A 23,301-nucleotide genomic window follows, 5' to 3' on the forward strand; every position below is an offset into this window, starting at 1 on the left:
AGGAGGACCTGAGTTCAAATCCAGCCTCAGACACTTGACACTTACTAGCTGTGTGACCCTGGGCAAGTCACTTAACCCTCATTGCCCCACAAAAAAAAATTTAAAAAAAAAAAGGCTCCCCATTCAAACCATCCTCCACTTAGCAAAATAACCTTTCTAAAGTCTGATCATGTGACACTCCCCACCCTCCACCCCCAACCCTCAGTATACTCTAGGAGTTCCCTATCACTTCCAGGATCAAATGTAAACTATTTTAATATTCAAGGCCCTATATAAACAGGCCCTTTCCTACCTTTCCAGTCTTACACCTTGCCTTCTCCACCCTCCATGTACTCCTTGATCCAGTAACACTGGATCCTTGCTTCCATTCAAACAAAACACTCATCTCTGCATTTTGGCTGTCCTCCATTCCTTGAAAGCTTTCCAAGTGCATCTCTACCTCCTGGCTTCCTTAAAATCTCAGTTAAAATCACACCTTTTACAGGAAGCCTTTCCCAATCTCCCTTAATTCTAGTATCTCCCTGTGAGGAAAGGAGTAATGGTCTCCTCTCAATAAGGATTTAACAGTTACCATTCAAATTAGACTCCAGACCTGTTTGAGGACAAAGGTCTCAGTCCCCCTCCTTCTCCTCCAGCAAACAGATCATATGGTTCAAGGAGCCCAGAGCTGGTCTTAATAAGGTCCTCTTCTGGACTGTGTCCATATAAGGGAAGATTGGAGAAATGTCCCTGTGTCACCTCCCCCACTGGCTAAAAACCCAAAGATTAATTATGGAAATTAGGGTTAGGAATACTGCTTTCAAGTTAGCTAGTTTTTGTGCATAGATTGTAACCGCTGAATAATCAACAAGTGATGAAAAAGGAGAGGCTGCACTCGACTAAGGGTTAAAAACGGGGCCTTCGAACCTCTATTCTTTGCACCCAACAGCTGCACACTAGGTTGCCCATTCTCTAGAGAATGACAATAAATAAGCCTTTGACACATCAATGCCACTGAGTTCCAGAGAATTATTGAGCAGGAGTCATTTTCCTCTCACTCCCTTCTGTTAATTATTTCAATTCATCCTGTATTTAGCTTGTTTGTACCTAGTTTTTTGCACATTATTGCTCCTTGAGAACAGGGACTGTCTTTTGCCTTCTTTGTATCCTCAGTGCTTACACAGTGTCTAGTAAATAGTAGGGTATAATAAATGTTTGTTGGCTGACTGGCAAAAGTAGAAAGCAGTAAAAACCAGGATTGGAATACCCTCCACTGAACATACTGACAGACAAGGGAATGTTGGGGCTAAATTTCCCCCATCCAACTCTCATCAATTGACATCCTCTTAGTCTGAGCTGATGAAGAGTGATTAGAAGTTAATTTAAGGGGGCAGATAGGTGGCACAGCTGATAAAGCACCGGCCCTAGTTTCAGGAGGACCTGAGTTCAAATCCAGTCTCAGACATTTGACACTTACTAGCTGTGTTACCCTGAGCAAGTCACTTAACTCCCATTGCACCACCAAAAAAAAAAAGTTAATTTAAAAGCCCCCATCTGTAGCTGCTCTGCCTCTTAATGATACCATTTACATGGCCCTTTAAGGTTTGCAAAGAACTCTTCTCATAACAAATTCAACAACCATTTATTAGTGCAAGTGTTATTTATTCCCTATTTATAGATTTTTTTTTTAATTGAGGCTTAGACTACTTACCCATGGTTATAGAGCTTGGAAGACTTAAACCAACACTCCAAACCCAGGACTTTTCACTATACCAAAGGGGCCTTACAGGTATACTAACAAACATTCTCATAAATACTTATAGAAGATGCATTTGATAGATACATAATAATAACCCACACATAAAACTGCTTAACTTTTTGCAAAGTTCTTTGCAATACTGTACCAGGTCTCCTCACTCCTAAGTTCACCATTTTTTCCATTAGGTTACATTGTTGGGGGAAAGAATAACACTAACATGAAAAGGTGGTACTTGAAGAAGAAAAGACTTAACAATTACAGGGTTCTTAAGAAATTGACAGGTTTATTGAAGAATCTGTAGTCATTTTTGAGAATAATCCATAAACCCAAAAGGAATCTCTACCATAAAAAGCCCAAGAAGTCATCATTCAGTCTCTACTTGATTTTTTTTCTTCTATTAAAAAAAGTAAAATCCCCTGTAACCCTGAGAATCAAAAGATCTAATCTATTCAGTCTAAAATTTACCTAACAGCAAATTTACTCACGCAGTGCAGAGATTCAGAAGAAATATATTACACAATTCCTCCCTTTGATAAGTTTACAATATAGTGAGAAAGCCAAAATAAAAGTATAAAATAGAAGAACATCAACAAAAAAAAATTAAATATCAAATCTCACAAAGAAATACAGGGTGGGCCAAAAGTAAAAATGTTTTAATAACTTTTTGAAAATTATTTTTCTTTATTTTCACTACTTACTAGATTTGATTTTTCACACATAATGTCAATTAATTTCCTATATATACTGTGAGAAAATAATGGGTTTTGGAATGCCCAGAGGGCCCCCCCCCCTTCGAGGGAATTATATTAAGATTGATTGGATTGGGGCAGCTAGGTGTCGCATCGGATAAAGCACTAGCCTTGGATTCAGGAGGACCTGAGTTCAAATCCAGACTCAGACACTTGACACTTACTAGCTGTTTGACCCTGGCCAAGTCATTTAACCCTTATTGCCCCACCCCCCAAAAAAAAAGATGGATTGGATTGACTTTGCTGACTGACTCACTTGAAGTTGACTTGATTGAAACCAGACCTACCTGAGAGCTTGGCCCTCAGGGGGTGTATTCTCTGAACTCTGACCTCCGCTCATGGACTGCCCTCAAGTCCAGTGAACCAAGGGATTTGGGTGATGCTAGACAATTAGCTTGAAGCAGTGTGTAAGAACCACCTCTCTTCCAGATGCAGAGGAAGCTTCTACACTCAGTTACTCTCTCTGAGGCGCTGTTGGTGTCAGAGGACTTGGAGGAAGAAGCAGGCCAGGCTGAGCTCTATTTTTCCTCTAGACTAGAAGGCCAGGCTGAGTTCTATTCTCTCCTCTAGGCTAGATAGGCCTTCTGAACTTTCAGAGCCATGTGTGCTCTCTTTACTAATATTTAATATACTTTCATAAATGCTTAATGCCCCCAAACTGGTGCTAAAGCTTCTAATTTATAAGTAGCAATATATTAGAAACCCCAGCTAATTTCCACTACACTTGGGACAGAAATAAGGCAACCATATATAGTTTTACTTGCCACAATACTGTATATGATGCTATGGTATTATAAATTAAAAATGAAAAATAAAGGCATTATTAAATGTTGAAACCCCTTCATGACTTTTGGCCCACCCTGCTGAATAAGGCAATAATAGCATATACAAAATGCTTTATGGTTTTATATATATTTCTCTTGATCCTCACAACAATCCTAGGAAGTGGGTGATATTATTACCATCATTTTACAGATGAATTATCTGAATGGGAAATGTTTAAATGAGACTTGTCCAGCTGGTAAGAGTCTGGGGCAGGCGGGGGCAGCTGGTGGCACAGTGGATAGAACACCAGCCCTGGATTCAGGAGGACCTGAGTTCAAACCTGGTCTCAGACACTTAACACTTACTAGCTGTGTGACCCTGGGCAAGTTACTTAACGCCAATTGCCTCACCAAAAAAAAAAAGGAATTACAGCCCAAACTTAGGCCACTCTATATTGGGACAGCTAGGTGGCACAGTAGATAGAGCACTGGCCCTGGATTCAGGAGGATCTAAATTCAAATCCAGTCTCAGACACTTAATACTTACTAGCTATGTGACCCTGGGCAAGTCACTTAACCCCAATTGCCTCACCAAAAAAACAAAACAAAAACAAAAGAGTCTGGGCAGTATTCAAACTCAGGTCTACCTAATTCCAATTCCAGTGCTCTATGAGGTATGCCACCCACTTGCCTAGTTTACAGAAAAAAAAAGTATTGAGAATGGCCTTAAGAGGGAGGACATAATGTTGTTTGTCTTTTGTTCTCAAAAAGGACCAAGATGTTGGAGTGATGTCATGACTTGCAGTGAATTGGATTCAAGTAAGCAAGGGCTGTGCAAAGTCACCAACCTCACTCTCACATTCTCCTCCAGAGCCATCTAGGTCCAATCAAGAGGACTGGAGATGACCCTGGATGTTTAAGGCAATTGGGTTTAAGTGGCTTGCCCTGGGTCACACAGCTACTAAGTGTCTGAGGTGAAATTTGAACTCAGGTCCTCCCAACTTCAGGGCCAGTGCTCTATCCTAGCCAGCCAGTGTGCTGCCTAGTTGTGCCAAGGAGGACATACCTAGGTAGTTGCCAAGTCCTGTCCATTCAACATCTGTACACCAAGTTGTAGTTATTCGACTTTTCATGATCATGTCGACTTGTCTATGGGGTTTTCCTTGGCAAAGATACTGGAGTAGTTTGCCATTTTCTTCTCCAGTATCCCCATTTTACAGATGAGGAACTGAGGCAAATAGAGGCTAAGTGACTTGCCCAGAGTCACACCACTATTAAGTGTGAGTAGAATTGGAACTCAGCTCTTCCTGGTTCCAGATCCAGTGTGCCACCTAGTTGCCTCTCAATTTTAAGCCTTCTGAAAGCTGCCCAAGGTGCAAGGTAACCTTTGGCTCAGCATTCACTCAAAACCATAGCTCATGAACTCCACTATTAAGCCAACCAGAAGACACATTAGTTGAAAGCCAAAGATACTTAATGAAACAAAATAACAAAATAACAAAATGAGTAAGGAAAATGTCTCACACACACCCAAATATACACCCTCCCACAGCTTTCCACAAGTTACCTCCCCATATCCCTATTGTGAATCCAGTCCCTATCACCTTCCCTTTGCCTCTTTGCACTATTAGAAAGTGACCTAGGCAGTTTACAAGTTGTGTCCATTCCCTACTGTGGGGAGGGGAGTAGCTCAGTCATTCATGGGAGATTATAGGAAACCTTTTTTTCAGTGGACTCTGGAAATCTCAGAATTGGAAAAGCCTTAAGGCTGGAACAAGGAATTCTCTGGATGGGCACCACAAATGAGGAGCCAAGGATACTATTGCTATGTCTCCTAGGTTCGCACTGAACTGCATTGTCCTGCATCTTCAGGAACAACTTTCCGGGGAAGGAACTTAACACTAAATCTTGCCACCAGTCAGTCCTGGCAAGAATGAGACATATTAACCATAATCTTTCTGCTCTTCCTGTTTCTACTTCCCAGCTCTTCTCAAAACCTCCTACACTCAGACAGACCCCTAGTACTTCAAGTTCAGTAACTTCTCATAATCGGTAAAGCTCTCTGAGCTCAAAAGCATTGTGGGGTGGGGCAGCTAGGTAGTGCAGTGGATAGAGCACCGGCCCTGGAGTCAGGAGTACCTGAGTTCAAATCCAGCCTCAGACACTTAACACTTACTAGCTGTGTGACCCTGGGCAAGTCACTTAACCCCAATTGCCTCACTAAAAAAAAAAAAGAATCTATCTGAAGGCTAACATGATTTAAAGTATTTTATTAGTGATTTTTATAAAGAAATTGAAAATAAAATTAGTGACACTAACTTCAGTGGGTTTTTCATACATATTTAAAAGCTTTACAGAAACCAGTTCCTTGACTTTGCAGTGATCCATTCATCCATTCTGCCAAAGCAGAAGATGTTACAAACCAAACCAAATTGGGTTTTGGGAGACCCTAAGCTGCTTCAGGGAGTAGGCAGCTGGAATTGTGAAGAGTTAAAAGAGGCAGCCAGAGTGAAGAGAATAAAAAGGTGGCCTCTTCAGAGAAAGCTAAAAAGACCTGAGGCTCTCATTTAATCACACCCCTCTTGTTCTCTCTCCACTATTCCCTCCTCCACCTCCTCCCCCTCCCACCCCATCACCAAGGCAACTTGGGCAGGCCTGAATGGGTTTGGCTGCCTATCAAGAACCCTCCTTTCCCACCTTTCACAGACCTGTCAGGCTGCATTTTCAACAAATAATTTACAGAATCACAAACTGGAAGGCACCACAGAGGCCATATAGTCCAAACCATACTGGATCAAGAATCCCTTCCCCCATCCCCCCTCAAATGGGCATCTAGCCTAAGCATGAAGACCTTCCAAGAGGGGGAACAGGCTCCCTCCTGAGGCAGTTCATTCCACTTTAGAACAGCTCTAATGGCTAGGAAGTTGACTCTTAATCAAGCCTAAATCTGTCTTGCTGAAATTTCAACCCCATTACTTCTAGTTGTGCCCTCTAGGATGAAACAGAAAAAATCTGATGTCTATTCTGCATGAGAGCCCATTGACAACTTGACGATTGTGATCATGTCACCTCTGTGTTCTCTTCTCCCAGTTAAACATTCCCAGATCCTTCAGTCAATCCTGATCTGATGGGTTTTTTCCAGCACTCGACCCATTATGACTCCCCTCTTTTAGACATACTGACTTCCCTGTATCCTTCCTAAAATGGGGCACCCAGAATAGAATACTACTCCAGATTCTAACCAGATCAGAATATAGTGGAACAGTCACACACAGCCCCACCCCCACCATTCTGGACACCATGCTTTTACTTTGTCCTGTGACAGTAATATTTCTTTTGGCTCCCACGTTATGCTGTTGACATATGTTGAACTTGCAAACCACTAAGAGCCTCAGATCTCATCAAGCCATTTATCTACCATTTTATATTTGTGAAATTGATCTTTTGAGACCATGAGTAGAACTTTACATTTATTTATTTACATTTCATCTCATTCATGATGAGCCATCATTCTTGACTGTCAACATTATTTTGGATTCATACTCTGTCACTTAATATGTTAGTTTGCCTTCCTACATTTGTATCATATTTAATTCTAATAAGCATGCTATCTATGCCTTCATCTTAGTCTTTGGTAAAAAACATTGCACAGTACAGAGTACTCTGGGGGTATTCTGCCAAAGACCTCCCTCCAAGGTGACATCTAGCCTTAATGACTACTCTTTGGGTCTTGTCATTCACCTAACTATACTAATAATCTATCCTATACATCTCTACAAGAAAAACATGAGAAATTTCTTCAAATGCTTTGCTGCAATCTATACATATTATGTTTGATGCATTTCCCCCCATCTAATCATCCTGTGATAAAAAGGAAATGAGGTTAGTCCGGTTTGACTTATTCTTTTTTTAATGTAATAAATATTTTTATTTATAGTTTTGGGTTCCAATTTTTATCCCTCCCTTCCCCCCTCCCCAAGGGACAAGCAATCAGATGTGGGTTATACATGCATGATTATGTAAAACATTACCATATTTGTCATTTTGTACAAGAAAATGTGATTAAAAGAAAAAAAATGAAAGAAAGTGAAAAATAACATGCTTCAGTCTGTTCCATCAATATCAGTTCTTTCTTTGGAGGTGGAGAGTATGTTTCATCGATAGTCCTTTGGGATTGGGTTTGACTTATCTTAACATGCCTTTAACAATGAGTTTTAGAATGTTACCAGGAATAACAGTCAAGCTCGCTGAATCACAAAATCATAAAATCCCAGAGTTGAAAGGGACCTCAGAAAACATCTGGTCTGAACACAAATAATCTTTATAGCATGACAAGTGGTCAACCAGCTGCTTCTTAAAGCCCTCTAGTAAGGGGAAACCAACTCCCTTCAAGGCAGCCAATTTCACTTTTATGTAGCTTTACTATTATGAGGGTTTTCTTCCATTAAACCTAAACTTATCTCTCTCTTTTCTTAAAACTTCTCTCTCTTGCAATTTCCACACATTTTCCCTCATTCTATCCCCAGGTAACAAGAAAAATAAGTCAAAATTCTCTTCTTCATGACAGCATAATAATTGAAGGTAGTGATCTGGTTTCCTCTGTTTTTTCTCCCCCTTGCTTTAATGAGTCCTAATATAACATGGTCTTGAGCACTTTCACCGGCCTGGTTGCTCACCTCTGGACACTCCTTAACTCACCAATGTCCTCCCTAAAATGTGGCACCTAGAAATGAATATGATTGTTCCAGTATGGTCAGGGGTAAGTACAACGGGACCATTACATCCTGGTCCTAAATGCTATGGCTCTCTTAAGGGAGTTTGGTTTAAGAAACAGGTCCTGTTTAGTCTGAAAAAGAGAAGACTTAAAGGAAATATAATAGCAGTCTTGAAGTATTTTAAGGATTGTTATGGGAAAGGGAAACTGACCCAAAAGGGAAGAACTAGGAACAATAATGGGCAGAAGCTGCAAGGAGGCAAATTTAAGTTTAAGGTAAGGAAAAAACTTTCTAAGAACTAGACCTACCAACTGATAAGGAAACATATCTTCCTTCTTCAAGTAGAGAAGTGGGGCCTACAGATATGGAATGTGGTTTTTGCTGCCAGATGCAGTCATTCAGTAAGTTAGTTTTGTGTTAATGGGTTTGTTGTTCTTGCTAGGAGGAAATCAATGTTACCAGAAGGAGGGTGAGCTTAAGGAGAAATAACTATGGTGTTAAAATAAAGAATAACCAAAACAGTATTAAAATAGTTGCCAGGCGAAGGGGGGGCGGGGGGGGGGGGAGGCAGCTAGGTTGCTCAGTGGATAGAGCACCGGCCCTGGAGTCAGGAGGACCTGAGTTCAAATCCTGCCTCAGACACTTAACACTTACTAGCTGTGTGACCCTGGGCAAGTCACTTAACCCCAATTGCCTCACTAAAAAAAAAAACAAACAAACAAAAAAATAGTTGCGGGGCAAAAAAGAATTAAAGCTGTATAAAAGTCGAAGAACTGCCTCAGAAAGTAGTGGGTTCCTCTTCATTAGAGGGCTTCAAGCAAAAGCTAAATGACCACCTGTCAAGGAATGGGGATTTTTGTTTGGGCATGGGCTGGACAAGAGGTCCCTTCCAATTTGGATTTTGTGCTTGTTTCTAGAACAATATCTTGGGATCCTTTGTTTATTTGAATAATTCTATTTTTTAAATCAGTGGGTAATATTTTGCTTGTATGTGTGCATGCTTTAAAAATTTTTTTATAATTGTTTATTTCAATACTATTATATACCACTACTGAATAAGCTTCTTTTTTAACATGCTCAGTAGCTTAAGTGCAAAATTAGTTTAATTTTAAATAGAATGCATCACTGTGAAAAATTTAATGGAATTTCATCATAAATTTGAAATTTATTTTCACTTTTTGTCCTATTATTCTTCTGGATACTCATTTTCCTGTCCTTCAAATAACTACCAAATGCACTCATTCTGAACAACAACATACATAATGTGTCTCACTAAAAATAATAAGGAAAACGGAGGCAACCAGTGCACATTATTCACCTAGTGCTGGGGAGAGGATTGAATTGGTCACCTTTGGTCACTACCACATCATTCTTGGTTTTGATTCCTACCCTTCTAAAAACATCCAAAACACACACACACACACACACACACACACACACACACACACACACACACAGGAGACTTGAAAACTCTCATGGTAAAGAATAAATAGATGGGGCAAGCCTGACCAAAAAAACACAACAAACAACAACAACAACAAAACATGACATCAAAGTGTATACAATCTGATTACTATGCCATCACTACATGCGTTTTCAATTCTTTTTTCTTTTTTTTCTTTTTTCTTCTTTTCTGGTACTGGATGTTTTCAGCAGGGCAGGAATCATTTAGAATTTGCAAAGTTATATTTTCTAGTTTGCATCCTTTTTAAATGCAATTTATTTTTAAAAAATAATTTTTCTTTATAGCTTTTGTTTTTACATCACTTAAGTTTTCCCTTGAATCATATCCCCTTTCTCCTCCCAGAGAGCCCAGACATATAACAATGACTTTTAAAGAGAGAGAGAGAAAGTCAGAAAATTAATCAATACATTAAAAAACCTGACAACACATGCAATGCTCAGTGTAGGGAACATTTTCTAACTCAGTAGGAAGGTCCTGCACTATTGTGACTAATCTTCTTAATCCTTTCATGAGAATCACTCATGAGGTAGTAGGCCTCCACCAGTTGAGGACGACTGTGGATCAGCGCCCTGAGGAGCCACAGGCCACAGTGTGGCTGTGCAGTTCCATACGGGAGCTGCAGCTCCTGAGTGACTTGTAACCAGTAACTGCAGCATCCCGTGTTGTATCTACCCCATGAGGAGTAGCTGGAGTGTCCTCTCCAGGACGCTGGCCTGGGCGGATCAATATGGAAAACAAGCTGTTGCCCATGCAGCAGGTTTTCCCTCTCCTCAACATTGGTGGATCCAAAGGAGAGGCAGAGCCAATACAGTTTGGCACCAGTGGCAGAAGTTGCCAGAGGGATGTGATGTCCAACACATCCTAAGGGACTCCGACTCCTGATTTTTCCTTGGGATTAACTCCCGAAGCCTTTCCCATATATGGGTATAGCCACAAGGCAGCGGAGGTTTAAAATCAGGGTTTCATTCCCCTAGGCAGGTTGCCTGCCAAGGCTAACGAGCCCCACCTGCCCGAAGTGACTGGTTTTAAGGCGCCAGTGAATCGCCTTCGCCCCTTCTCCTGTTAGTGGAAACAGTTCTGCCAGGAGAAGGCCAGGAGTTGGGCTTCGGTTGTCAGAGGCTATTTGAGACTCGCACGCTATTGGAGCATTTTATAGAGAATGGGAGCTTATCCCCACTCCCACCCCGGCATGACAAACCTTTGGAACCACTCATGAGGTAGGAGTTCAGTAATCTGTCTGAGACTGCCACCTTCTTATTCCATATTCACAGACAACACTTGTTCATTAATAATAGCAAGATATTCTACTCTAGCCCCATCCCCAAAATAAAACCATCTTCACAAGAGAAGATAAAAACTTTTGGGCGTGAACATTTGGGCCTCTGTCAGTGCTCCTACCCTATAGGAGGAGATTCATTTAGTATTTATGTTCCTATGATTTGCCATTTCTCCCTCCTCTTTCTTTCTTTTTTTTTGTTTCTCCCCTTTCTTAAGACAATCAATTTTTAAATTTATTTTTTATTTTATTCTATTTTTGGTGAGACAATTGGGGTTAAGTGAGTTGCCCAGGGTCACACAGCTAGTAAGTGTCAAGTGTCTAAGGTCAGATTTGAACTCAGGTCCTCCTGACTCCATGACTGGTGTTTTATTCACTGAGACACCTAGCTGTCCCTTCTCAAGCCAATCAAAAAGCATTTATTAAGCATCTACTATGTGCCAGGGACTGGAGCCATAAAGACAAAAATGAAAGAGGAAATATCTTCAAAGATCTTATAATCTATTGTTTTTAAGGGAAACAAACACATTAAGAAATAAATATAAAATTGTGCAAAATTAATAAAAGGTAACTTGTGCAGGGAGGGGGGTATTCTTTAGTTTTAAGAAATTGCTCATTTTCTTTCAAAGATCCCTCGAGAAGCTCAGCAGCAGTAGGATCTAGATCTCTCAGCACCTTAAGGTATCCAAGCCTGGTAATTTGCAATCATTAAAGGCAGCTATAGCCTCTTACTATCTTCTTATTTATCTTGTATTTCCCATCTCTACTCACCATTTTTTTGTTGTTGTACTCTTTATGATCCAAAGTTCATTCTAGTATAAGAAAACAGGAACAAAAGAAAAATAATTCATATTCTCATTATTATCCATTATCATCATCACATTCACCAGCTAACCATCCTATCCTTTCTTTATTTGCCTCCAGTCACCATCATAGCTTAAAAACAGTAACAACTCTTTGTTGTCCTGAGCATTCATGCCCATCTTTGTTCTGGGCTTTATTTAGTACCTCTGAGACTTTTCTTTCTTTATCCTATTGGCTACTCTTTTTAATTCATCTTCACTTATTTCCCCTTGCTTCCATCTTATACACATCTTTTAAGAAATTGACATGGTCAATCAGTTCTCTGTGCATCCACACTGGGCAGCACTGCCCCCCCCACCCTTTTCCTCATCAGAATCACTTCTTTTTTTTTTATCTTTTTAAAAAATTTAATTTGTTTTTATTAATTTTGAACTTAAATACAAAAAGACCAAAACAGAGTATACTTCCATGTAGATAGCACAACATAAAAAAGGATTCAATATAAAACCATGAATTTCCGTTTCACATTGTTTACCTTTTTTTGAAAACTATATAATAAATACTATGCATCATCTTTAAAGCTTTCCTAATTTTCAGTGCCTCCTAAGTTTTCTCTTGTTCTATGCTATACACTTTTTATTTTTTTTCTCCCTCCCTCCCCACCCTGCTCCAGAGAAGGCTACTGTTATATATGACAATGTATGTATATGTGTGTGTATATATGTGTATCGTACATACAGATACATATGCATATACACATTCACATACACATACATATACATATGTGTAAAACCAAACCACACATACTTCTATTTATCAGTTCTTTCTTTGGATGCAGATAGCATCTTCCTTCATAGGTTCTTTGTAGTTGATTTGAACACTTATAATATTCAAATTACTTGGACAATCAAAGTTGTTCTTAGAACAGCTGTAACTGTAACTATTTACAATTTTCTCTGTGTTCTGTTCATTTCATTCTTCATTATTTCATGCAAGTCTTTCCATCTTTTTCTAAAATCAACTAGCTAATCATTTCTTATAACACAATAATATTCCATCACAATCATATGCCACAACTTGTTTAGCCATTCTCCAATTGATGGACATCCCCTCAATTTCCCATTCTTTGCCACCACAAAAAAAGCTGCTATAAAATTTTCAGAACATATAAGTTCTTTTCCTTTTTTCCCCAACCACCTTGGGAAACACCTGGGTCAAAGGCTATACACAGTTTTATAACTCTTTGGGGATAATTCTAGATTGTACTCCAAAATAGTTGGATCAGTTCAGAGTTCTACCAGCAGTGAACCAATTTTTCCACATCCCCTCCAACATTTGCCACTTTCCCCTCTATAATTCTAGCCAATCTGATTGGTGTGAGATGACATCTCAAAGTTGGGGGATTTTTTTGTTTGTTTGTTTTGGTGAGGCAATTGGGGTTAAGTGATTTGCCCAGGGTCACACAGCTAGTAAGTGTTAAGTGTCTGAGGTCAGATTTGAACTCAGGTCCTCCTGAATCCAGGGCCGGTGCTGTATCCACTGTGCCACCTAGCTGCCCCTCAAAGTTGTTTTAATTTGCATTTCTCTAATCGATAGTGTTTTAGAGCATTTTTTAATGTTACTATATGTAGTTTTGATTTCTTCATCAAAAAACCCTTTGACAATTTATCAATTGGGGAATGACTCACATTCTTATAAATTTTATGAAATTCTTTAATATACTTGACCTTTATCTAATATAAGACCTTTATCTGAGAAACTGCATATAAAAAATTTCTCCCAAGTAAAAAATTTTTGTGACCTAATATATGGTCAATTTTTGTAAAGGTACCATATACTGCTGAGAAAAGGTGTATTTCTTTCTATTCCCATTAAATTCTCTCTCTCTCTCTATGTATGTGTGTGTATATATATATATACGCCACCTAGCTGCCCCTATGCATATTCTTTCAAACTACCCAAGTAATGATAATTTTCGTAAGAAGTAGCATTTTACCATATAAAAAGTAAACAGTTATGGGGCAGCTAGGTGGCACAGTGGATAAAGCACTGGTCCTGGATTCAGTAGGACCTGAGTTCAAATCCAGCCTCAGACACTTGACATATACTAGCTGTGTGAACCTGGGCAAGTCACTTAACCCTCATTGCCTCAACAAACAAACAAACAAACAAAAAACAAAACAAAAGGTAAACAATTTGACCTTATTGAGTCCCTTATAATTGGTCTTTAATGTGTACCTTATGTTTCTCCTGGATCTTATACGTCAACTTTTTCATTGATTTCTGGTCTTTTTGTCACAAATACCTGAAAGTCTTTCAATTCATTAAATGTCTTCTTTTACCCATTCAGCATTATACTCAGCTTTTCTGGGTCAATTATTCTTGATTACAAACCCAGCTCCGAACAGCCTATTGCACATAAGAACAGAGTGAGACTGTTTCTCCGCAAAAGAGGGCAATTCTGATCACCTACTGATCAGGCTGAACAGCTCAGCGTGCGGTCTGGACCCAGCCAGGGACAGTGCCTCCAACACGTCAGAGTCTTCAGCACCAGCAGCTTCTGAGGCTCCGATCACGGACTGGTGAGGGGGTTCGGAGGTAGGCCGGGGTGAAGTGGAGGCAGTATCTGCTGGAGTCGGGGCAAAGTGCCCTGGGTCTGAACCAGTGGGCTGAATCGAGTAGTGGTGGCCCATTGGGGGAGGGGTAAAAGCACGCCAAGCTTCCGACTATAGAGAATCAGAGTTCAATCAGACTTCTGTTTCCGGGTCAAAGAGAAAGCGGCTGTGATTACTCACAAGTCAGGCAGGCTGAGAAGAAGCCCAATCACCCCCTGGGCCACACTGTAGCATGAACGGTGTGTCCGGGAAGCAGCGCTACACTTTAAGGAGTAAAAAGGCAAGAAACAGTAAGCCAGGATGAGTAGGCAGAGAAAGCAGAAGACCATCGAAAACTTCTTTGGGGGAAAGGTAGACCACAATACATCCTCAGAAGAAGAAGATAATAATAGGGTCAAAGCTCCAACATCCAAAGCTTCCAAGAAAAATATGAACTGGTCTCCGGCCATGGAAGCTCTCAAAAGGGACTTTGAAGAGAAAGTAGGAGAGATAGAATGAAGATGTAGAGAAAGAGAGGAAGGAATGGAAAGAGAAATGAGAGCAATGCAGGAGAGTCATGAGAAAAAAGTCAACAGTTTGAGAAGCCAAATGGAAAAGGAGATTAAAAAACTGTCTGCTGAAAATAATTGCCTAAGAATTAGGATTGAACAAATGGAAGCTAGTGAGCTTGTGAGAAACCAAGACACAGTAAAGCAAATCCAATTGAATGAAAAAATAGAAGGCAATGTGAAATATCTCCTTGGAAAAACAGCTGACCTAGAAAATAAATCTAGGAGAGATAATTTGAAAATCATTGGACTACCTGAAAACCATGACCAAAACAAGAGTTTAGACACCATCCTCTAAGAGATTGTGAGGGAAAATTGCCCTGATATTCTAGAAGCAGAAGCTAAAATAGAAATTGAAAGAATCCACCGATCACCTCCTGAAAGAGATCCCAAAAGGAAAACCTCCAGGAATATTATAGCCAAATTCCAGAACTCCCAGGTCAAGGAGAAAATATTGCAAGCAACTAGAAAAAAGGAATTTAAATACTGTGGAGCTCCAATAAGGATAAAGCAAGATCTAGCAGCTTCTACATTAAAGGACGGGAGGGCATGGAATATGATATTCCAGAGGGCAAAGGAACTGGGACTACAGCCAAAAATCACGTACCCAGCAAAACTAAGCATCATCTTTCAGAGGCAAACATGGAACTTCAAGGAGAAAGAAGACTTTCAGGCATTTGTTATGAAAAGACCTGAACTGAATAGAAAATTTGACTTTCAAATACAAGACCCTGGAGAAGCATAAAAAGATAAACAGGAAAAAGACTTCATGAGGGATATTAAAAGATCAAACTGTTAACATTCCTATATGGGAAGATAATACAGAGGACACAGGTCTGAACTGAATACGAAGGGAAGTTATGTTTTGTTCTTTGTGGGGTGTCTTATGTATGGGGTCGGATTTGGGCTTGGGGCCTCCTAGGTCCAGGGCTGGTGCATTGTGCACTGTGCCACCTAACTAACCCATAATGACATCCTTAAAATAGGGTTGAGGTGTAGGAGAAATAGACTGGGGGAGGGGGAAGGGGAGAGATGGTCTGGGGAGAGGTTGTTCATATGAAGGAAACAAGAAAAAAACTTATGGAGGGGAGGGGAAGAGGGGGAAGGAATTGGGAAGTGATTGAACCTTAATATCATCAGAATTGACTCAAAGAAGGACTAACATACATACTCAAGTGGGTATAGTAATATATTTTGCCCTGAGGGAGGGGAGGGAGTTAAGGGGGGGGAGGGGAAGGAGGGAAGGGCAGATTCTGGGAGAGAGTAGTAAAAAGCAAAATACTTTCAAGGAAGGTGAAGACGTTCTGCATAACGGCACAAGTATGAAATATTGAATTGCTTGATTTCATAGGGAGGGTTGAGGAGAGAGGGAGGAAGAAAATTTGTAACATAGAATTAGCTCAAAGACCTTAAACTCATCAGAGTTGGCTCATGGAGGGAATAACATTCACACCCAGTTGGGAGGAGTAATCTATTTAACCTTACAGGAAAGTATGAGGGGAAGAGGATAAGGAAGGAAGGGTGAAAAAAAGGGAGTGCAGAGTAGGGGAGGGGACAGTCAGAAGTAAAATACTTTTGAGGAGGAATAGTTTAAAAGAAGATGGAAAATAGAGTAAATATCATGGGAAGGGAATAGGATGGAGGGAAATAGTTATGATGACTTTGCTGGGCTAATACGAAGAAAATTCTTTGTCAAGTTTAAGGTACATTATTTAGGGTATGATGAACAGGATACTATTAGAAAAACCTGGAAAGACCTACATGAACTGAAGCAGAGTGAAATGCACTGTATACAAAATAACAGCAATAGTGTAAAATGAAAAAAAAAAACAAAAACAAAAACAAAAGAAAAAGAATTTTAAAAAGAAAAAATGAAATATCTCAGGGAAAACAACTGACCTGGAAAATGGGTGAAAGAGAAATCACTTAAAAATTATTGAACTACCTGAATGCTATGATCAAAGAAAGAGCATAGGCATCATATTTCAAGTAATTATCAGGGGAAATGGCCCTGATACTTGTAATGGAATTTATTAATTTGATCATTGACAATGCTATGCTGAGGTTTAGTAAAAATACAGCAATTCAAACCATTAAAGAAGAGAATCCAGCTTTCCAGACCAGAGTCCAGAATCCAGTTTTTCCAGACCAGAATCCAGACCAGAGTCCAGAATCCAGTTTCCTCCTGATGACATCTTACCACTTCAAGAAGACAAGAGAACTCAGAGACTTTATATGTTTTATTAGTTTTTACTATCTCCTTTCTGTTATAATATACACTATCTGTAACATGTACTCTCTGCAGAGGCTCTCCCTTTGCAAGACTAATGTCAAAGCGTCGGTTCATGAGGACAAAAAAATTGCCCCTCTGGACAAAACTTTCCTCTCTTCCTTTTCTATATTGTTGTTCACATATTATTAGTTAGCAATAGTTATTATATTCTTTTTACTGTTCCGTCAAGGAAATATTTTGTTTCTTGAGGAACAAAAGGGGGGAATGTGGTAAAAAGTTTTAACAGTTGGTTAGATAATGGAGAGATGCCAGTTTTTTTTTAGGACCACCCTTTTGGGGAGGAGACCAACAGCATGAGCTACACACACCAGTCTGCCTGCGACGCACGCCAGATTGCCTGCTGAGCACTCGACTTCCGGGGTGCGAGCTTAAAAGGCAAGGAGAGAACGGAAGTGGGGCTTTTTTTCCTGCTCCGCTGGTCTCCTGGCTGCGCTGCACAGACAGACGCGGACTGGAGTTTGACTCGGCCCGGCTCTCCGTTAACAGCACGCGCTTGACTCGGTCTCTCTCCCCAAAGGTGGCCTTCGGTTTTTTGGTGAGTTTTATACAGAATATAGACTAAGCATAGACTTAAGATGATTTGTATTGTATTTCTACTTTCCTATCCTTCTAATCAACATCACCTTGTGACTACCATACAATAAAAGGTCTATCTAGAAAAAAAAAAACCCAGCTCCTTTGCTTTTTGAAATATAATATTCCAAGTCCTTCCATCATGTGATGTAGAAGCTACTAGATCTTTGTTATCCTGATTGTAGCTCCATGGTATTCAATTTTTTTTTCTTGTTACTTATAGTATTTTCTCCTTAATGTGGGAGCTTTGAAACTTGGTTATGATATTCCTATGAATTTCATCTTTGGGTCTATATCAGGTGGTGATGGATGGATTTTTTTCTATTTCTATTTTACCTTCTCATTCTAGAACTTCAGGGCAATGTTCCTTAATGATTTATTGTAATATAATATTTAAATTTGTGATGGGTAAAACTAAATATGTGTGGTCACCTTACTTGTTCCCAGTGTGGGGGAAGCTAGCTAGGATTTACTTATAAATTAGAAGCTTCAGCAACAGTTTAGGCAATAAGCATTTATTAAAGTATATTAGAAAATAGCAAGGAGAGAACACATGTCTCTAAAAGAATAGCAGTCTAGCTAAGATCTACATGAGAGAGAGAAAAAGCTGCCTCCACTTTAGTGACCCAGGCAACCTAGAGAAGGATCCCAGGTCTCCTCGAGTGGAAGCTCCCTATGGGAAAAGAAGAGGGGCGGTCCCCACACACAGCTCCAAGCTAATTGGCTGGTAGCATTCAAGTCCATTGATTGACATGACTTGAAGATGGTCCATGAATTGTGAGGTAACTTCCAAAATCTGAATGGACCTTAGAAAGGTCAACCCATGCTCTCTCATCAGGGGGTCCCTGGTAATAATATTCTCACAAATTCTTTTTTTAATCATAACTTTCAGGTAGTCCAACAATTCTTATATTGTCTCCCATGATCTTTTCTCTGATCAGTTGTTTTTCTAATGAGATATTTCACATTCTCTTCTATTTTTTCATTCTTTTGATTTTGTTTTATTTTTTTTTCTTGGTGTCTTATAACTGTCATTGGCTTCCTTTTGCCCCCAATTCTAGTTTTGTTTGTTTTTTGCGGGGGGCAATGAGGGTTAAGTGACTTGCCCAGGGTCACACAGCTAGTGTCAAGTTTCTGATGGTCGGATTTGAACTCAGGTCCTCCTGGATCCAGGACCTGTGCTCTATCCACTGAGCCACTCAGCTGCCCCCTAATTAGTTGACTTTTCACTAATTTTTTCCTAATTTTTGATCAACCTCTCTTACTTGGTTTTTTTTTTTGTGGGGACAATGGGCGTTAAGTGACTTGCCCAGGGTCACACAGCTAGTAAGTGTATAAGTGTCTGAGGCTGGAATTTGAACTCTGGTACTCCTGACTCCAGGGCCGGTGCTCTATCCACTGTGGCACCTAGCTGCCCCATCTAAGAACTCTTTTTGGGATTGTGACCATTTGACATTTTCCTTTAAAATAGGAGAGGCTTTTTTAACTTCACTATCTTCTAAATATGAACCTAGATTTTCTCTATCCCCATAATAGCTTTGCATGGTGAGGGAGGGTCTTTCTTTTTGGCATTATTATTGTTATTATTATTGTTTTTCTTATTTTTATAGTCAAGTTCTAGTCCCAAGTTGGGGGCAGGGAAGTGATGTCTCATGCTTCAAGTTTTTTGTACTACTGTTTTCTAAGACACTTTCTTGAGGGCCTGACCTCCAGCACTCCTCTTTCCTCCTGTGCCATGACTAGGACATGCTGTAAACTCAAATGCTCTTGCTCCCTGGGGTCCCTCCTGGTTTGCAAACTCTCTCTGCTCTAGAACTGAAACCAGGGACTGCACACTCCTGCAAGTGCCCACAACTACCAGGGTTTTTTCTCCCTTACCCGCACTGTGCTCACCAGGATGAGCTTGCTCTTCCTTGTTCACAGCCTGGGACCACCTCTGGTCAGCACAACCACATGTGTCATCCAGAGATAGCAGTGCTCCTTCAATCTTCCATACTTGGTGGGTCCAACCCCCCACATTGTCCATGAGATGAAAGTTCTGAAGCCCAGGCTTCCCCACTCCCACTCCCACCAGTTGTTCCCTGGGCTTATTGTTTGTTGGTTCAGTGGAGACCTAGCCTGTCAAAGTGAGTCAATGGTGGGGAGAGAAAGCTCCAATCATGGTTTTCATATACAATATTACACATATAATCCTTTTTTTCTATTCTAGTATGTAGACATGTTCATGTTTGTGTGATGGTTGTCAAGTCAGAATAACAAAATTTTTTTTTAATTTCTTTAAAAAATAAGGAATATAATTAACAAAAGGCATGAAGATAAAAAGCCTGTGCCCCCTATGGGGAACACTGCATGTTACCATTTGGGTACTTCTTTCTTTTTCCTTTCATATCAATCCTATGTTGCATATATATATATATATATGTATATATATATATATATACATATACATATATACAAAAAATTTTTTTTTGCAGGGCAATGAGTGTTAAGTGACTTGCCCAGGGTCACACAGCTAGTAAGTGTCAAGTGTCTGAGGCCAGATTTGAACTCAGGTATTCCTGAATCCAGGGCTGGTGCTTTATCTACTATGCCACCTAGCTGCCCCATATATATTTTAACCTAATTACTTCTGTACAAAACAAACATTAAAAGAAAATTTAAAAAAATCTTTCCCAAGCCTGAGTTCAAAGATTAGCGATCCTAAAATATTTATTCATTATAAGTGAATAAAAGTTTAATAGTGTCACCTGAGGTTGAGTTATAAAAAATAAGAGCTATAATAACATAAGACTGAAATGCAGCTTAGAGGTTATGGAGTTCAAAACCTTCCCTAATAGATTAATCTACTCTAGAACATCCCTTAGAAGTTATCATCTAGCTCCTATTTAAATACCTCTAGTGATGGAGAGGGTCATCAACTCATGAGGCAGGCTCTTCCATTTGGGGCCACTGTAATGGGTGGGTGGTAGTTTTATAGATGTCTTTAATGTTTTATCTCAGTTATTTCTACATCTGATTAAACCAACTTTTATTAAGTAATCAGCTAAGCAAAAACAAGAGATATGAAATGTTCTTTACCTTTAATCCTCCAACCTCTAACTGCTAGAAGTTCTTTCTTATTGTGAGCCAAGCTCTGCCTACTTCAGGATAGAATCTGGAAGGAGATTTTAAAGATCTATGATCATGTTATATATCAATGTCTTCCATAGCAGGAAAGTGTTCAATAATGATGAGAAGGATGGTTATTTAGTGAGATAGAATATAATTAAATATTTATATGAGATTATAATATACAAATGACCTAGAATCAGGGGTTAATAATGTTATAAACAAGCTATCTCCACAGCTGGGCCTATGTGTGAATAGCAATTCACTTAACCCCTGATGACAGCAGGTTAGGAGAAAAAGGAAGGAAAAAAAGGTACAAGATCTTTCTCTCTCTCTCTCTCTCTCTCTCTCTCTCTCTCTCTCTCTCTCTCTCTCTCTCTCACACACACACACACACACACACACACACACTCACACACACCCTCTTTATTTGAATCCCATCTCTGTTCTTTACTAATTGTATTACTATTTGCCAAATAATTCCAAATCAATTTCTTCATTTGTAAAATAGGAATAATAATATTGGATTACCTGCTTCACAAGGTTATTGTGAGTAAAAGGGCTTTGCAATAATCTTAAGGCCCTGTGTGAATGTGGGTTGTTATTGGTTATAGTCCAAAGTTTGCATATTTACAAGGATAAGGGAGGTTTTTATGAAATTCTTACACTGGGCACTGAATTTCGACTTGTGCCACTCACATCTTGGTATGCATGTGATCATGCAAGAAGAAAGAAGTCAAGCATTGGACCAAAGAAAGCATAGGAATAGGGTCACTGAAAACCTACAAATCTAAGGAATGTTAGGGTAAGATCATCCATCTGACCCTCTCAATTGAGAGAGAGAGAGAAAGAAAGAAAGAGAAAGAAAGAAAGAAAGGAAGGAAGGAAGGAAGGAAGGAAGGAAGGAAGGAAGGAAGGAAGGAAGGAAGGAAGGAAGGAAGGAAGGAAGGAAGGAAGGAAGGAAGGCAGAAAGAAAGAAAGAAAGAAAGAAAGAAAGAAAGAAAGAAAGAAAGAAAGAAAGAAAGAAAGAAAGAAAGAAAGAAAGAGAAAGGAAGGAAGGAAGAAAGAGAAAAAAAGGAAGAAGGAAGGAAAGAAGGAAGGAAGGAAAGAAAGAAGGAAAGAAAGAAAGGAAGAAAGGACAAGGGAAGGAATTGAGACCCAGAGAGGCCTTGGGCATTTTTTAGGTGAGAGACTATCCAGTAATGGTGTGTCGTTTGAAAATATATGGGGGTGCCAACCTCTGTTCTAGATTTTAGGGAACTTAGCTGGGGTTTCTAATATATTGCTGCTTATGAATTAGAGGCTAAAGCACCAGTCTTTGGCATTAAGAATTTATTAAATCATATTAAATGTTAGTAAAGAGAGAGCACGTGGCTCCGAAAGTTCAGAAGCCCTACATTACCTAGGATAGAGAGAGCAAGGGAGCTTCATAGCTGCCTCCTCCAGCACCCCAGTGAAGAGAGAAAGGGCAGCATGGCTGCCTCCTCCAGTGTCCCAGGCCAAGAGAGTGTGAGAGAGCATAAGTTCTCTGCAGTCTGGAGGAGAGGTGGTCCTTACCCACTGCTCAAAGCTAATTGGCTAGCATCATTCAAATCTATTGGTTTCCTGGACTTGAGAGTGGTCCATATTAAAATGATCAGCACGTGCTGAGGTCACAGTCCAGAGGACAGACCCTCTGAGGGGAAAGGCTTTCAGGTAGGTATGGTTTTAAGCTCTATTCAAAGTCCCAAGTCCAACTTGATTGACTCTGGGCCCAGGGTCACACAGCTAGTAAGTGTCAAGTGTCTGAGGCTGGATTTGAACTCAGGTCCTCCTGAATCCAGGGCTGGTGCTTTATTCACTGCACCACCTAGCTGCCCCATGTAACATTCATTTAAAAAAGTGAAAAATAGTATGCTTCGATCTGCATTCAGGTGAGTCTTTTTTTAGAACCTTTGACATTTCATCTCCTGTAGAATAGGACTTGCCCATTGACACTTTACTTAGAGGACAAAAGACAAATTTTGATTGTGTGTGTACAATTATGTAAAACATTGCCATATTAGTCATTTTGTATAAGAAAACTTGAATATAAGAAAAAATGAAAGAAAATGAAAAAGCATGCTTCAGTCTGCATCAATATCAATCAATATCAATCGATATCAGTTCTTTCTTTGGAGGTGGATAGTATGCTTCATCATTAGGTCTTTGGTATTGTCTTGGATCACTATATTGCTAAGAATATTTATCATTCACAATTCTTCATCAAGCAATATTGTTGTCACTGTGTATAACATTCTCCTGGTTCTGCTCACTTCACTATACATCAGTTCATACAAGTCTTTCCAGGCCTTTCTGAAATCATCCTGCTTGTCATTTCTTATAGCACAATAATATTCCAACATCATCATATATCACAGCTTGTTTAGCCATTCCCCAATTGATGAGCATTCCTCTTATTTCCACTTTTTAGACACCACAAAAAGAGCTGCTATAAATATTTTTGTACAAATAGGTCTTTTTTGGGGATGTCTTTGGGATATAAACCTAGAAGTAGTATTGCTGGATCAAAGGATATACACAGTTTTATAGCCCTTTGAGCATAATTCCAAATTGCTCTCCAGAATGATTGGATCAGTTCACAACTCTACCAACAATGGATGAGTGGCCCAGT

Source organism: Dromiciops gliroides, chromosome 1 (assembly GCF_019393635.1).
Source record: "Dromiciops gliroides isolate mDroGli1 chromosome 1, mDroGli1.pri, whole genome shotgun sequence".
Taxonomy (NCBI): Eukaryota; Metazoa; Chordata; class Mammalia; order Microbiotheria; family Microbiotheriidae; genus Dromiciops; species Dromiciops gliroides.